The 5846-nt window shown below is 34.8% G+C and overlaps 1 long non-coding RNA gene across 1 annotated transcript; it reads left to right on the top strand.

Annotated features, from left to right (window-relative positions):
• Nucleotides 1-1475: 1475 nt before the first annotated feature.
• On the top strand, nt 1476-4621 carry LOC132716537 (uncharacterized). Its single transcript, XR_009623819.1, has 2 exons — nt 1476-1704; nt 2085-4621. It is a non-coding gene; the product is annotated as an uncharacterized LOC132716537 (long non-coding RNA).
• The last annotated feature ends 1225 nt before the right edge of the window (nt 4622-5846 follow it).

Here is a 5846-nt window from a genome sequence, read left to right as displayed (position 1 = left end):
CTGTGTCATCGCGCGCGTTTTTAGATATAATCGTGATGTTAGCTCCTGCCGAATTTTGATTTATACTTTTGTCATTTCTCTTCATTATTATAATCATAACCATACTGCTTTATTGTATTTGATTTGATGCTAGTGTATTTGATATGAATATTTGCCTTTTATCTTACCCACCTATAAAATAGCTATAATGTGTATTAATTCATTCACCCATTCCCCACTCTCTTTAGACCTGTTGTTTGATGTATAAGCCACTCCTTTTAATGTTATGTTTATTACAGTTAGTTTAGTTTAGAAGTCTTGTACATATTATGAAACTGACCAATTAATATGTTTGTGTTTTAATACCTATATTTTTTGTACTTGTAGATCTACAGTACTCGGAAGTTGCCAGGTTCTTCTAATTGTAAAATTATAATAATATATTCCCTTTGAATAGAAGAGGTTGGAGGGTCCTGGTCCTACATTGAAATTATAGTGGATGTGGATGGTTGTGCAAGATTTGCAAAGTGTGTGTTGGAATGAGGCATGATGGAACAATTGGGTATTTTACTAAACATTACTTTATTTTAAGGATTTTATCATAGTAACTTTTTTGTACATAATTTTGTAATTTGTGTTGTCTAAATTGGTGAACAATTTCAGGTATTATTGAGTATTTTACTATATTTTACTTGATTTAAATGGATTTTTCATTAAGAAAAGAACTTGAGTTTAAAAAGATTATTTTATTCAGTTGAGAATAACAGTTGATTGTTTATAGCTAGTTAGACTGGAAGGTCAGTGGTTCTATTCATAATGTCAGTTTGCTACTCCTTGCACTTTAATGGTATATTTTCATCTGGCACATAACTTTAAACCATTGAATAGCAAGTAGTTGTCTGTTAAGTTGGAAAGTAATTTGTAAAAAAATATTGTAGATGTTAAAATTATGAGATTAGAATGTTGTTTTGTTACCCCTGTGATCTTTCAGATCATGGAGTTGCACCAAATGTGATGATGGCTATGTATGTGTTGGTATGAAGCATGATGGATCAATTGGGTATTTTACTAAACATTACTTTAGTTTCATATTAACTTTTTTTGTACACAAATTTGTAAATTGTGTTGTCTAAATTGGTGAACAATTTCAGGTATTATTGAGTATTTTACTATATTTTACTTGATTTAAATGGATTTTTCATTCAGAAAAGAACTTGAGTTTAAAAAGATTATTTTATTCAGTTGAGAATAACAGTTGATTGTCTATAGCTAGTTAGACTGGAAGGTCAGTGGTTCTATTCATAATGTCAGTTTGCTACTCCTGGCACTTGAATAGTATTTTTTCATCTGGTACATAACTTTAAACCATTAAATAGCAAGTAGTTGTCTGTTTAGTTGGAAAGTAATTTGTAAAAAATATTGTAGATGTTAAAATTATGAGATTAGAATGTTGTTTTGTTACCCCTGTGATCTTTCATACCATGGAGTTGCATCAAATGTGATGATGGATGTGATCTTTCAGACCATGGAGTTGCACCAAATATGATGTTTGATGTGATCTTTCAGACCATGGAGTTGCATCAAATGTGTGATGATGGATGTGATCTTGCAGACCATGGAGTTGCATCAAATGTGATGATGGATGTGATCTTTCAGATCATGGAGTTGCACCAAATATGATGATGACTGTGTATGTGTTGGAATGAGGCATGATGGAGCAATTGGGTATTTTACTAAACATTACTTTATTTTAAGGATTTTATCATAGTAACATTTTTTTGTACACAATTTGAGTATTTTACTATATTTTACTTGATTTAAATGGGGTTTTCAAGAAAAGAACTGAGTTTAAAAAGATTATTTTATTCAGTTGAGAATAACAGTTGATTGTCTTTAGCTAGCTAGACTGGAAGGTCAGTGGTTCTATTCATAATGTCAGTTTGCTACTCCTTGCACTTTAATGGTATATTTTCATCTGGCACATAACTTTAAACCATTAAATAGCAAGTAGTTGTCTGTTTAGTTGGATAGTTATTTGTAAAAATATTGTAGATGTTAAAATTATGAGATTAGAATGTTGTTTTGTTACCCCTGTGATCTTTCAGACCGAGGAGTTGCATCAAATATGATGATGGATGTGATCTTTCAGACCATGGAGTTGCACCAAATATGATGATGGATAGATGTCAGAAAGTGGACTGTGACAGAGTAATGAAGAACTTGACATGCATGGTGGAAGTTGATCGAGACTATCAATTCTTCGAGAGGTCCAGCGACTTTATACTCGCAAGAAGGATATGGTATGGAATAGCTTTCTACACTTCTGGGCTGGCAGATTTGTAAGATTGGAAGTTGTTTCAGTGTGGAGAGAGATGAACACTTTGTATGGTCAGGTAAAATTTGCTTTTGAAGTCACAAGTAAGTCTTGATAAAGGCATTGCCATTTCTAGTTGTTTAGCTAACTATGTACTGGAAAGTTGGTGGTTCTACTCTTAAAAGGTGTCTGTCTTTGTCCCAAGTAAGTCTCAATAATGCCATTTCCATTTCTTGTTTTCTAACTAGCTATGTATTGGAAAGTTGGTGGTTCTACTCTTAAAAGGTGTCTGTCTTTATCCCAAGTAAGTCTCAATAAAGCCATTTCCATTTCTTGTTTTCTAACTAGCTATGTATTGGAAAGTTGGTGGTTCTACTCTTAAAGATTGTCTGTCTTTGTCCCAAGTAAGTCTCAATAAAGCCATTTCCATTTATTGTTTTCTAACTAGCTATGTATTGGAAAGTTGGTGGTTCTACTCTTAAAAGGTGTCTGTCTTTGTCTGAAACAATGTCATTAAGGCACATTTTCCTCCACCTTTAAAGCTGGACAGTCACCAAAATAGAACATAGTATTGTATCTGTTTAATAGAAAAATTGCTTAGGTTACATTGTTACTTCTTGAGATTGCAATGTTGTTCTGTTAACCCCAGTGACATTTCAGTGAACCCTTGCAACATGTTGGCTGGATTTATGTCGGAATGTGTGTGGCTGTGTGACATTGGTGAAGAGATTTTTATGACATTGGTGAAGTGTGATTGTGCTGGAAAGTGACATGTAGGAGCATTGGTAAATTATCTATTTTGAATTTGTGTAAGTCACAGGACAGCTGTTGTGCAACAGGTATGGAGGCTCAATTTTTCAATAGCTTAGTAATAAATCAGTTACACATTCAGTAGATTGGAATTGTCTTTTGTAGATTTAAAGTCTATAACGATGTAGACTGGAATATTGGTTGCTATACTCTGTCTGGTTCCAGCCCTTGCCTGAAACAATGTACATTTGGGGAATTTTTCCTACCAATAAAGGTGGCCGGCAAGTCGCCATATGACTTGAAAACCAACTTAACAATTGCTACTTCTTTAGCTAAGAGTTTGTTTAAAATATGGTCAATGTTAACATTTTGAGATTGGAATGTTGTTTTGTTAACCAAATATCTTTTCAGTAAACACTTAGATCATGGAGTCTGAATTGCTTGAGTGGCCTCAAATGTGATGATGGATAGATGTCTGAAAATGGATGGTAAAAGCACACTTGTGACAGAGTAATGAAGAACTTGACATGCATGGTGGAAGTTGATCGAGACTATCAATTCTTCGAGAGGTCCAGCGACTATATACTCGCAAGAAGGATATGGTATGGAATAGCTTTCTACACCTCTGGGCTGGCAGATTTGTAAGATTGGAAGTTGTTTCAGTGTGGAGAGAGATGAACACTTTGTATGGTCAGGTAAAATTTGCTTTTGAAGTCACAAGTAAGTCTCAATAAAGGCATTTCCATTTCTAGTTTTCTAACTAGCTATGTATTGGAAAGTTGGTGGTTCTACTCTTAAAAGGTGTCTGTCTTTGTCCCAAGTAAGTCTCAATAAAGCCATTTCCATTTCTTGATTTCTAACTAGCTATGTATTGGAAAGTTGGTGGTTCTACTCTTAAAAGGTGTCTGTCTTTGTCCGAAACAATGTCATTAAGGCACATTTTCCTCTACCTTTAAAGCTTGACAGTCACCAAAATAGAACATAGAATTGTATCTGTTTAATAGAAAAATTGCTTAGGTTACATTGTTACTTTTTGAGATTGCAATGTTGTTCTGTTAACCCCAGTGACATTTCAGTGAACCCTTGCAACATGTTGGCTGGATTTATGTCGGAATGTGTGTGGCTGTGTGACATTGGTGAAGTGATTTTTATGACATTGGTGAAGTGTGATTGTGCTGGAAAGTGACATGATGGAGCATTGGTAAATTATCTATTTTGAATTTGTGTAAGTCATAGGACAGCTGGAGTGCAACATGTATGGAGGCATGTAGACTGGAATATTGGTTGCTATAATCTGTTTGGTACCAGCCCTTGCCTGAAACAATGAACATTTGGGGCATTTTTCCTACCAATAAAGGAGGCCGGCCAGTCGCCATATGACTTGACAACCAACTAAACAATTGTTTCTAGTTTAGCTAAGGGTTTGTTTAAGATATGGTCAATGTTAACATTTTGAGATTGGAATGTTGTTTTGTTAACCCAGTGACTTTTCAGTAAACCTATAGACCATGGAGTCTGAATGGCTTAAGTGGCATTAAATGTGATGATGGATAGATGTCAGGAAATGGATGGTAAAAGCACAGCTGTGACAGAGTAATGAAGTACTTGACATGCATGGTGGAAGTTGATCGAGACTATCAATTCTTCGAGAGGTCCAGCGACTTTATACTCGCAAGAAGGATATGGTATGGAATAGCTTTCTACACCTCTGGGCTGGCAGATTTGTAAGATTGGAAGTTGTTTCAGTGTGGAGAGAGATGAACACTTTGTATGGTCAGGTAAAATTTGCTTTTGAAGTCACAAGTAAGTCTCAATAAAGGCATTTCCATTTCTGGTTTTCTAACTAGCTATGTTTTGGGAAAGGGGGGTTTCCCTTTAAAAGGGTTCTGTTTTTTCCCAAGTTTAAAAAATTTCCATTTTTGTTTTCAAACTAAGCTATGTATTAAAAGTGGTGGTTTACTTTAAAAAAGGTGCCCTGCCCCCTTTGTCTCAATAAAACCTTTTTCTAACTAGCTAGTAGGGAAAATTTGGTGGTTCTACTCAAAAAGGGTCTGTTTTTTCGAACATGCTTTAAAAGGAAAAATTTTCTCACCAAACGACAGTCCCAAAAAATAGAAAAGTTTGTATTTGTTTAATAAAAAAAATTGCTTAGGTTACATTGTTACTTTTGAGATTGAAAATGTTTTTCTGTTAACCCCAGGCATTTCAGGAACCCTTGCAAAACATGTTGGCGGGATTTATTGGGGAAGTGTTGGGGCTGTTGACTTTGGTGAAGGATTTTATGACTTGGTAAGGGGTGAGTGCGGGAAAGTACATGAGGGGCTTGGGAAATTTATCTTTTTTGAATTTGTGTAAGTCACAGGCAGTGGGTGCAACAGGTATGGAGGCTAAATTTTTCCAATAGTTTTAGAAATAAATAGTTACACATTCGTAATTGGAATTGTTTTTTTAAATTTTAATTAAACATGTAGACTAAAAATTTGGTTGCTAAAAATTGTTTGGTACCACCCCCTGCCTGAAAAAATGAACATTTGGGGCTTTTTCCACCAAAAAGGGGGCCCCCCATCGCAAGATTGAAAACCCAACAAAACAATTTTTTTTCTAGTTAGCAAAGGTTTTTTAAGATAGGGAATGTTAAAAATTTTAGATTGGAAGTTTTTTTGTTAACCCAGTGATTTTCAGAAAAACTATAGAATGGAGTTGAATGGCTTAAGGGGATTAAAGTGATGAGGATAGATTCGGAAAAATGTTTGGTAAAAGAAAAATGTGCAGAGTAATGAAGCCCTTGACATCAGGGGGGAAG

The sequence above is a fragment of the Ruditapes philippinarum genome, unplaced genomic scaffold (genome assembly GCF_026571515.1).
Source record: "Ruditapes philippinarum isolate M1 unplaced genomic scaffold, ASM2657151v2 ctg5417_1_1_1_1, whole genome shotgun sequence".
NCBI lineage: Eukaryota > Metazoa > Mollusca > Bivalvia > Venerida > Veneridae > Ruditapes > Ruditapes philippinarum.
This window is presented reverse-complemented; position numbering and strand designations above follow the sequence as displayed.